General features: G+C 33.7%; 1 pseudogene; it reads right to left on the bottom strand.

The window, feature by feature from the left end:
• Positions 1 to 10,650: 10,650 nt before the first annotated feature.
• LOC143052324 (leukocyte elastase inhibitor pseudogene) lies at positions 10,651 to 11,965 on the bottom strand (annotated as a pseudogene).
• Between the last annotated feature and the right edge of the window lie 515 nt (positions 11,966 to 12,480).

The following is a 12,480-nucleotide window of genomic DNA, read 5'->3' on the forward strand; positions in this document are numbered from 1 at the left end:
TGATAATGGAAACAGTGGAATGCCATCAATCTGGCAGAAAAAAACAGCCCATGGTCATCAGCGAGAAAGTACAGCATCCGGAAACAGGCTTCAGGAGATCTCTAAACAATAACATGAATAATGTATACTAGTTTAGCGAAAATGATCGTCCCACTTACCACCGAAACATATGAATGAACCAAAATTATAACACCAAAACTATACAAAACTAACAAAAGCTAGAAATTTGGGACAGGTACAGCATGCAGCGGGGATTAAACATATTTTGTGAGAAATCAGCCCTCCCCTATAGCTCTTGCTAATGATTAATAAACAAACTCATAGCAATGCGCACTGTAAAACTCAGTTTAAAAGAATAGTTTGTCCCATGTTAGAAAAGATAACAGAAGACTCTGCGCAGAATGACAAATCTCAACAAAATTTAACAAAGAACTACTTACAGTTACTAACATACCAGCTCCAGACCTTAATACAATGTTTGGAAGATTATGTCTTAATCAAGTAAATCTATATTTGTAAAGTGTTTTGTGCAACTTTGGAAGCCAGTACATAGAACTTTCATGTTATCCGATGCTGCTTATAAAAAGGTAGCTAAAAGTTTATGTTTGTTACAGATGTAGTTTCCAAAAAGGAAATGAGTCAATTGCATGAACTGTTGGTAGCTGGATTCGTGATTTCCTTTTGCAGTTAATCCATACAAAATCTACGTCAACAAGAATAATATTATTGGCACCTTTTCAGCCGGGCCGAAAAAAAATACTAGTCGAGTTATTTGACTTTATATATAAAATATATACAAAAGAGTGACGAAAAGTACCAGAGGGAAAGTCAAACTCATAGATTGAAAATAAACTGACAATGCCATGGCTAAAATTAAATAGACAACCAGACGAATAATAGTACAGAAGACACAACATAAAAAACTGAAGACTAAGCAACACGAACCCTACCATAAACCGAAGGGGGTCTCAGGAGCTCCGGAAGGGTAAGCAGATCCTACTCCACATTTGACACCCGTCGTGTTGCTTATGATATTACAAATCCCGCAAATAGTCTGTATGCAATGTGCTTGCTAATGAGACATCTCTTCAAAAGAGATTAAAATGAAAGAGAAATAAACAACTATAGGTCACCGTACGACCTTCAACAATGAGCAAACACATATCGCATAGTCAGCTATAAAAGACCCCGAATAAAACATTTATATACGAAAAATGAACAAAAACAAATATGTAAAAAACGAAAACCACCGAATTACCTGGAGTGGACCACTTCCTATATACAAGCTATGAAATTTTCATAATACCGACTTTAGAATTTTTCGACAGATTACCCACTTAGGACATCCTGGTACTAGGTGAATTACAAGACGTAAAATCAAATGTATAATCGTAGCAATTTGAGGGGAATTTTGACTGTTTTCTGTAAACTTTCAAAATTGTACCGATTAAAATCTTGAATTTCCTTGCTTGTTCTTGCCTGATTGAGTACCAAGATCTCCACAGAGAAGGAAACCTGTCGAAAAATATAAATTCCGGAGTTAAAAGTCGGTAATATGAAAAAGGACTATTAAACACATATTTTTGGGAAGATTGTTTGTAACTTAACATAACATATAAGAGGACTTAGATTTTTAGATACCAGAATATAGACGTCTTATATTTGATTTTAGCCCAGTGTGGACACAGATGCTAATGAGACTAAAATGAAAACGAAATAAACAACTATAGATCACCTCACGACCTTCAACAATGAGCAAAGCCCATACCGCATTATCATGACAAAGCCAGCTATAAAAGACCGCAAAATAAAATTTAAAAGCAAGAAACACTTACCTTGTAATCGACGGACCCGGTCTGGCTTGTTTAAGCTTCACGGGATTCCCTCATTTTTTGCATGTCCATTTGAGTTGTCTTCCGATATATTTTGATGAGTTTTGTAAATAGATAATGAAAGTTGTGTTAGTCTACATGTCCGGCATATTGATGAACCATGAAAAACAAATTTATTTGTATAACATGAATTATTCAATATAGAAATAATTTAAATCTTTTCTGTACGTTTGTTTTCTTTGTACATGAGTTAAAAGTAAGATCACAAAAAAAAAAAAACAAAAAAAAAAACAAAAAAAAAACTGAACTCCGAGGAAAATTCAAAACGGAAAGTCCCTAATCAAATTACTTTGTGATTGTTTAATGTTGTCTTGTACACGTGGATGTTTGAAAATGAATTTGTTTAATAGTTTCTTGCCCTTTCTGACTTGAGCAAAGCAACAAAATAAAACACAAGTAGCATTCGATGTTATAAGACGACCTACGATAAGAAGATTAAAATGTAATTGTACAAATACCGCGAAACATCATAATAATATACTGAAACTGAAATGCTACATGTAATTTATAACGTTTAATGTTGATAAATAATCATTATCTATAAAAGTTTTGTATGCGCATGACAGTAATAAGGTGAACTAACTGTATGTCTTCTATTCTTTATTATGTACAAATTATGATAAAAGACTTTCAGTTTTAGTTTGTTACCCCGATTTTGTTTTTTGTCTATGGATTTATGAGTTTGAACAGCGGTATACTACTGTTGCCTTTATTTTTTCCGTTTTTTAATTTCCTCGGAGTCGTTTTTTTTTTTTTGTGATTCTACTTTTTATTAGCACTTTCTTGAATCTTTTGATTAACTCATTGATCAAATAATTGTTTTTCTGCTAAATTTTAACAATTTTCATACACATATTTGTCTCCTTTTTTTTTATCCCTTTTCTCCTTTCTCCTGTCCCATCTCTCCTTTCTCCCGCCACTTCTCTCCTTTCTCCCGCCCCCTCTCTCCCTTTACCCTGTCCGCCACCCCAATAATAGAACCTAAAACCTAAAATGAAAATAGAAATGTCGGGGACTTTCCGGAGTTATCATCTTTTACAAATTGCAAGATGACTGCCAAACATGTCTGTCATTCAAAGATGGTAAGTACGTCGAAATGCAAATTTATATGATTGGTGAACGCTTTTACTCGATGACATTTTTATTCAGCGTATAGATGTTCGTTTAGCTCTAGCGTTTTTCAAGCGTACTGTAATTCAGTGGTTGTCATTTGTTTATGTGTTTCATATTTGTTTTTCGTTCATTTTTTGTACATAAATAAGGCCGTTAGTTTTCTCGTTTGAATTGTGTTATCGGGTCCTTTTATAACTTACTATGCGGTATGGGCTTTCTCATTGTTGAAGGCCGTACGGTGACCTATAGTTCTTAATTTCTGTGTCATTTTGGTCTTTTGTGGATAGTTGTCTCATTGGCAATTATACCACATCTTCTTTTTTTGTATGTATACCTGTTCGCTATATGCACGTAAAACATACATTACAAGTGCGTTGGAAAACGCTACATATAATTAGTTTTAGAAAGGTTTAGGGCAAGTTGTATACGCCAAATGATCGTTCGACTTGGAGCTTTACTTTTAGTGGGATATATGCGGGGCGTGTTTGTAACATACGTCTGATGTAATTTCAGCGCTCCATGAACGTATAAAACGCAGACATATGTCTGTGAATTTAAAAAAGATATAAGAAGATGTGACATGCGTGCCAATGAGACAACTCTTCATCCAAGTCACAATTTGTATAAGTAAACCATATGTATCCAGAAGTAGTACAAACAACAAAATTAAGAATGGAAATGGGGAATGTGTCATTAAAGAGACAACTAACGACCAAAGAGCAGAAGGCCACCTATGGGTCTTCAATGAAGCTAGAAAATCCCACACCCGGAGGAAGGTCCCTGCTTGCCCCTACATAAAAATGTGTACTAGGTCAGTAAAACACCCTATAATCACATGTCCCAGAGACACCGAAAGCAAAGATAACCGTCCCAGGTACGACCGGGATGCGTCTCAAATACGTCCAAAGGGATGTTTCGTAGAGTGCATTTCATCTACGTTAGACATACGCAAGACATACGCCAATACACGTTACTTGAACGCCCAATAAACGCTTATTTACGCTTCTCGTAAACACGCTTAAATCTCGTTGTGCGCACGATACAAATATTATTGACAATTTTTTAACCATGTCCGGCGTACGTCGGATCTATACGCTGATACCAAATTATTTAATGCTTGTATTTTGTATTTTGAATTTTGAAATATGTTCTTTTGATATGATCTTAATAATTGTATGAATATTATTAAGCAATTTAAAATGTTTCTTGAAAGGTAGGATTACCGATTAAAGATGGATAACTCCTGGATAATTTGGAGAAAAATATACAAGAAAAACTTTTTCTCAAATTTATCCCAAATAAATAATTTTTGAGGCCAAAATATTACATTTGGCATTCGATCATATCATCTGTTTTGTAATTAATTTACATTCTTCTAATTCACTCTTATTCAGTTACATGTAACACGTTACAGTTTGTCTTCTTGGGAATAGCATGTTCTTAACTAATTTATGATCTAAATTTATTTATTATTTCGTGTACCATTTGACTCTTATCGGTGCAAAATTGTATTTTCGTCGATATTTAATTTGTTATGGTTGTTTTGTCAAAATTATACATGCATAAAATACAATAGATACTTAAAAAGATGTGGTATAAGTGTCAATTATACAACTCTCTATCCAAGTAACAGTTTTTAAAAGTAAACCATTCTAGGTAAAAGAAGGGTCTTCGACACGGAGCCTTGGCTCACACCGAACAGCAGGCTAATATACTACTAATGTACGCTTCGTTCACCTTCCAAATAAATGTTTTACCTAATATATTTGTGACTTACGTATTGTGAACTAATAATAATGAATCCATTGTATGGCGGTTGTTCTGTAATTCCAACGAGATTAATATTAAAACTGAAACACATCATGTTAATATTGTACATTATCAAATATAAAGGATGTTTGCTACACTTGTTTTTTTTTAATTATTTTTTATAAAATAAGAAATTATGAAAAATATGTTCTATATTAAAGTATAGAATATGAAAATACTCACTTAAGAAATCCGACAATAAAAAGAAAGAAAACTATATCCTTAAATGTTCATTGTTGAAGGTTGTACGATGACATAGTATAGTTGTTAATTTCTGTGTCATTTTGGTCTCTTGTGGAGAGTTGTCTCATTGGCAATCATACCACATCTTCTTTTTTATATTTCAAATTCTGTCTATTAAAGACAACCTTTGTGACAACATTTTTCGAAAGTTTATCTTTGGTTTACGTAAACTTTCTAAAGAAAAATTAAACCTGTACAAAACAAGAAAATGTATGTGTTACACATTTGCTTTTCGTTCATTTTTTGTACATAAATAAGGCCGTTAATTTTCTCGTTTGAATTGTTTTACATTGTCATTTCGGGGCCTTTTATAGCTGACTATGCGGTACAGGCTTTGATCATTGTTGAAAGCCGTACGGTGACCTATAGTTGTTAATTTCGGTGTCATTTTGGTCTCTTGTGGAGAGTTGTCTCATTGGCAATCATACCACATCTTCTTTTTTTGATATTTACAAAAACAGAAAAAAAAAATTGATCCTCAATTAAGTTTACTGTAACTATCCAAATGAAATATTTGTAAACAGCAACGAATCAACAGAAAATAGAGCTATCAACAAGGAAATTTTCACAAAATTAGAAAATGCTTTACACAAAGTTACAGTACAGAAGTACAAAGTTACAATACAGAAGTACAAAGTTACAAAAACAGAGAATATAAAACTTAAGATAGAAATATCGACCAAGAAAAGATAATACAAAATAAATGCAAGTATATTTAACGGCAATCTACTAAGAAAAGATATGCGAAAAAGAATGTGCAAGTCCTAGAAATAAATATTAAATCCTTTGAAAAAGGTTTGAAAATTAGTTATTTAACCAGTTAAAACCTTATGCAGAATGGAGACAAAAAGACAGGTTACAAGTGTATGTCTATATTCTACTATGCTTGTAATATTGGCCACTGTTCGTTAAACACTAAGTCACTTTTCAGACCTGCTGTATCACACTTTAAACTCGATTGTACCTGATTCAAGTTATTTCAGAATCGCATTTCATGCGTTCCGTGAAAAACAGAGATTGAACAAATTATACAGATACATGCTACGGCATGACATAATTAAGAAGAGCACAAAATTGATACTCATAATCGAATATTGTAATTTTATTTGTAGAAAAACAGAAGTGAAGAATAAAAATGAAAAGCGAAAAGACCGATCAGCTTGTTATTTTAAACTACATGTAAACTCAAACAATATATTAACAATGTATTCTTTCTACAATCTGAGCTGACTACTACAACTCTGCCTTTCAAAATAAAGATATTGAAATGTGGTATAATTACAAATGTGAGAACTATCCACCAAAAGTAGCAATGATATAGACAACTGTATGACCTTCAACCATGAGAAACATCCATAGCAGTTAGTCGGCTATATTCGGCCATAAAGGGCCCGCACATGAAAAACATGAAACAGTTCAATTGAGAAAAGTTACTGCTTAACTAAAAATAAAACAGTTTACGAAAACGAACACCACCGACCGACATGAACCAACGACAACCACTGACCAATAGGCTTCTTATTTGGGACAGACACATACAGAATGTGGCACGGCTAAACATGTTTAACTTAATGAGTACTCAAGCCTCCAATTGAACGGGGATAGGCGTACAGGCAAAACAATAGAACAAACGATAAAAATCAGTTGAAAAAGGCTTCTCGTTTCAATTGTTTTACATTTGTCATGTCGGGGTCATTTATAGATAATTATGCGGTATGGGCTTTGGTCATTGTTGAAGACCGTATGGTTATCGATAGTAGTTTTAGTTGTTGGGTCATTTGGCCTATTGTGAAGAGTTGTTGCATTGACAATCATATCACATCTTATTTCATTTCACCAATTCAAGACAAAGAAAACCACCAAATAATAAATGAAGAATGTGTCTATGGTCCACAGATACCCCGCTTGTTCATATTTATGAGCCAACTTCCACATACATGATGATGTAATATTCACAAAGTTAAGATTGTTTTGTGATTATTAGCAATGTTTAAAAGTTCAATAACATTTGGTTGAGGCAAACTAAAGTAATAGAACGGGAACAAAATATTATTATTCCATCTATAAAGGGGCATAACTAATGAATGGTAAATGTGACGCCTCCCAATTTCGAACTTGATATTTTTTTTGTGATAATAGTAGTGTGTATAAGTTTATAACATTTGGTTGAAGCAAACTAAAATAAGAGAACGGAAACCTATATATGGGACGTACGCAACGGACGGACAGGACAGACGGGATGAACTAAGGTAACACGTAATGTCTCCTCCATTTGGACGGCGGCAAAAATAACCCATACAAAGGCAGTGCGATGCAAAATAAAAAATATATGCTTTAGCAATATCATGAACCGCGAAAAAATGTGATAGTTATAGGTATATTAAATGCATAGCCACGTCAACTTGTATGAACAGATGCAATGTTAAGTGTACGCTGATAAAACAAAAAAAAAAGCCAACAAGTTAAAATCAAAGGTAAAAAGAGAGAGAAAAAGTTGTATTGCATAAATGAGCATTGGTATGTTTCATGTAATACATGCATGTCTGCATATTAATGGAAATCAGTCACATCAATAGCGCAATTAGAATTAATTTCCTAGCTTTTTCATTTCGACATGTCACACCGGACGTGTTATCTTATTGTTTACAAAAAAATGCTTGATACATATCATTAATGTAAAAAAAAGTTTGCGATGGAAAGTCCTTTATTTGTCACGATGGAGTGTCCTTTATTTTTTATGATATGGTGTACTTTATTTTTTTACTAAATATCGTCTCGAATTTGTCATGGTGGAACGTCCTTTATTTGTCAAGATGGAGCGTGCTTTATTTTCATGGTGTAGTGTCGTTTATTTGTCATAATGGAGAGTCGGAGAGTGTAGTTTATTTGTCACAATGGAGTGTCCATTATTTGTTACGATGGAACGTCCTTTATTTGTTACGAACAAACGTCCTTCATTGCCAAACAGGAGTCTTATGTAATGGTGAAGTGTCCTTTAATTGACACAATGGAGCGTCCTTTATTTTTCCATGGTGGACTGTACTTATTTGTCCTTAATTTGTCATAGTGGAATGTCATTTATTTTATCATAATGGAGTGTCCTTAATTTGGTATTGTGAAGTGTCCTTTAATGGTCATGGTGTAGTGTCTGTTATTTGTCACGATAGAGTGTCCTTTATTTGTCACGATAGAGTGTCTGTTATTTGTCACGATAGAGTGTCCTTTATTTGTCACGATAGAGTGTCTGTTATTTGTCACGATAGAGTGTCCTTTATTTGTCACGATAGAGTGTCTGTTATTTGTCACGATAGAGTGTCCTTTATTTGTCACGATAGAGTGTCTGTTATTTGTCACGATAGAGTGTCCTTTATTTGTTATGATGGGGTGTCCTTTATTTTTCCCGATGAAAAGAAAATGTCTTTACCAAGTCAGTAATACCACAGTTCCTATCCATTATTTTGATTTTGGCATTTGAATAGGGACTTTTCGTTCATAACTGTTCTCCGAGTTCGGTTTTTTTTTTATTTATTTTTTTGACTTTTTATGTACCAATGAATTTGTTAATGTTGGGAGATTAGCAAAAATAATTTTATCTTTTATAGCTGACTATGCGGTATGTTTTATTTTTTTCGTATTTGTAAAGACCGTGCGGTGAACAACAGTTGCTATAACTTCTACGTCATTTGGTCTCTAGTGGTGAGTTTTCTTTTATTGGAAATCATACCACATCTTCGGTTTTTTTTGCCAACACGTTTAAGGGAGCCAGGATATAGAACTACATGTATGATCAAGGAATGTATAAATAAGTTAATAAGTAAATTAGAGTTCAATTCTGCTGCCGCGTGTTGAAAATGAGTATTATGCTTTCCGCAAGTTAGAAACGCTTGCAACTAATCTTAGAGGAATCCGTAGGTTGCCTGCTGTAAGGCAGAAAATTTCAATGCTATCAATGTCCGATATACCCTTTTATCATTGGCATCCACATTTTCCGCCCATCAATCCAGTCGAACTCTATTAAATGAACCACACGTAAATATTGTATTTATTGATAAATTGTTCTGAACATGCATGTAATATTTGCCACTGGACGCAAAACAAACACAACAATGATTCAATCTACAAAACCGGAATGATTACTACGCAGAACATCAGTGATTAAGTGATTGTTTTACACAAAACGTTATGTGTGTAATCAGATGATCTCTCAACTTTCCGAAATCTTAAATCAAACCAGTTGTTAATGTAATTTTCTACTAAATTTGTTTTGATGGTTGTTTTTACTTTTGTTAGAATAAGATACATTGTACCAAAGAAACATGCAAACTCACAAGTCGAGATTAAACTTACATCGCTGTGTCAAAATAAAAGAAAAAAAAAACAAACAAACAAAAGATAAATATTATGATAAAGACCACAACACAGAAAATCAAAGACTGAGCGACACGAAAAGGCACCATAAACTGGAGGTGAACTCTTGACTGGCTCTCCGTATTGGTAAGCAAATATTGCTGCACATGTGCAAACCGTTTTGTTGATTTTAGAAATAAAAGCCTGATGACTAGTCACATTCGGTGTGTCACGTTCGGGTAAAAGAGGACGACATTGTGGATACGATGATCTGAACATATCCGAAACTTCGAGAGAAGCAAATGCAGTTTACTGATAAAAAATTCTTATCAATCCATTCATCAAAATTGAGTAAAAAAGGAGGTGAACCTTATAAAGAACGATGAATATTGCGTGGACAGGTTATTCATATCATGCTATCGATGCATCACACGCCAAGTAAGATGTAACCGCAAGGAATAGGACTCATTCGGTCAAATAGCAAAATCGAGAATTTTGGTACTTTTTTTCTTGAAACAAAAAGCAAACTATTAAGATCCACTCACCCTTTCTACTTTATGTGGATTTAAGGATGTCCTTTTTTTTTGTGAAATCATAAAAATAATATAGATTTTAAAATTGCTACCATAAATAAAAAAAAAAACAAACAGTTTTCTAACATTTGAACCTATAATAACTACTTATCCATAAAAAAAGGTCTGCATAGAATAAAACCGTTTTCCTTTAAAACAAAAACATTTTGGATATCTTCCAGAAAGATAAAGGAATATGGGTAAAGGAAAGGGAGGAATATAAATTATGGACAAGAACATGTTTAAATCCACCACATTCTGTAGGTGTGTGTCTGTCCCATGTCAGGAGCCTGAAATTCAGTGGTTGTCGTTTGTTTATGTGTTAAATATTTGTTTTTCGTTCATTTTTTATGCCCCTTTATGGGCATTATGTTTTCTGTTCTGTCCGTCCGTCCGTCCGTTCGTTCGTTCGTTCTTTCTTTCGTTTGTTCGTTCGTTCGTTCGCCCGTCCGTTCGTCCATCCGTCTGTCCCGCTTAAAGTTTTTGGTCGAGGTAGTTTTTGATGAAGTTGAAGTCCTTAGTAAACATGTTCTCTATGATATGATCTTTCTAATTTTAGTACCAAATTAGAGATGTCATACCATTTTCATGGTCCACTGAACATGAGTCCATAACTTAAAACGTGCTATAACTTAGTTAAAATAATGCAATATTAATTGTAGTAATGTACATAATAAAAGTAATCCAATTTTGTGTGAGATTAATTTCTATAATTTATACTTGATAATACAATTTATTGACAATCTTCTTGTTAAAATATCAATCTGACTGTTTACTCCAAGATCTTATGTTCTTCTATATGTATTCATTTAGGGGTTTGCGTACCGTCCAACAAACAGAATAGTTCCCGAATTGTTATCCCGTATGACGAACATGAATGGATGGTCAGCTACAAACTGAAATGGTCCACCAACTGACCCTCCCATCAATGCAAACGTTGTAGCAGCAGCAGCTTCCGTTCCCTGTTCTGTAACTTCAATGAATGACTTATGGCGGGCGTCATTCACATAAACTGGTTTTAAGGTTGTCATCCTCGAGAAATTTGCCGTCTGCGAGTCAAATATTTCAGTAATTCCTAATGCTGAGAGTACCTGTTTTAAATCATACTTAGCTTCAAATTTGAATTTTGGAATTCTGATTATTGTATCCCGTCGCCACATCCCGGAAAACAGACTTTTAAATTTTGTCATAGTAATTTTACTTTCAAGTTGAGGAAGTCCATTTGCATCATTCGGTAATACAAATATCATTGATAAATTATTCCCGGTATATTGAAGTTGCAGAATCTTGCAATTCAATTCAGTGTTTTCACCGGCTACCACATAGCGTTGGTCATACATCATATCAACTTGTTTTTGCTGGTTAGATTCGTCCAGAAAATTCCTCTTTGTTGTGTTATTCGGGTTAAACTCTTTATTCCAAGTACCTTTAAAGTAAATTGCATTTACTAAAACCATAACAGTTCCTGAAGTTATAGTATTAGGTGGCAACATATTCTTGATTTTATCGTTCGTTGCGTTAGCAATCCAATTATTGATGCTGATTCTTGATTGATCAGGTGCGGATTTAAAATCCATGCGTTTTAAACCACTACCGTAGTATTGTAAAGCATTCGCAGTAAATGTGTTCAACACATTTAATTTGTTATCTCCAAAAAGTCTGTTACCAATCGAAAGCTGTACTCCATTCTCTGTTAGTGAGGACAGTTTATCGTTGAGACGTTTATATCCCATGTTGATATCACTAGCTATGTTATTTTTGAACAGTGAAGATCTCATTTGTTTGTTTGTAGTTCCACCAGTCCCGAGCATTAGTAGCATCAGTGCGCTTGTTATACTATATGGAGAAATCAATTCATTTCCACTTTTTTCCACTGCTTTGTACAAAGAAAAGGATAAGTCACCGACGGCATTTTCGAAGGCAATATTAGATGCCATTTTTAAGCTGTTAAACTAACTGTTTTAACTACAAACGGTTAGTAAAAGAATGAGAAAGCTTTCTTTCTTATATACCACCGAGTGACGGTAAATTAAATTACGAAATGATACATAATTATTATTGCGCAGATTGTTCTATATCGTTTTAAAACATGACCTTATACATGTTATGGTTGCACAAAACACAAAACGGTAATAAGTTTTTACGAAATTTGTGTTTTTTAATTGTGCACGTGAGAAATGAGGCTTAAGGGAAATTACCTGAAAGTACCAAAAAAATAATACAACTGTAAATGCGTTATATTCCATAGCAAAATCCTACCGGCATTCTGTTCAATGTAATACATTTTCAAATTCTACGCACTTATTTATGAAAAGAAAACTAACTTATGAGGAACATTTCTATCTGTCTTGGAAAAAAAAAGAATCTCCAAGAACTTCGACTGGTCTTATTCGTTATAAACATGTACATATATTGATTTAAAAAATGAGAAGTAACTTATTTAATCCAACAATTTTTTCAAAGAAACACAGTTTGTACAAATAATGGGAGTGTAATAAATAGTT

The sequence above is a fragment of the Mytilus galloprovincialis genome, chromosome 11, assembly GCF_965363235.1.
Source record: "Mytilus galloprovincialis chromosome 11, xbMytGall1.hap1.1, whole genome shotgun sequence".
In the NCBI taxonomy this organism is placed as follows: Eukaryota; Metazoa; Mollusca; class Bivalvia; order Mytilida; family Mytilidae; genus Mytilus; species Mytilus galloprovincialis.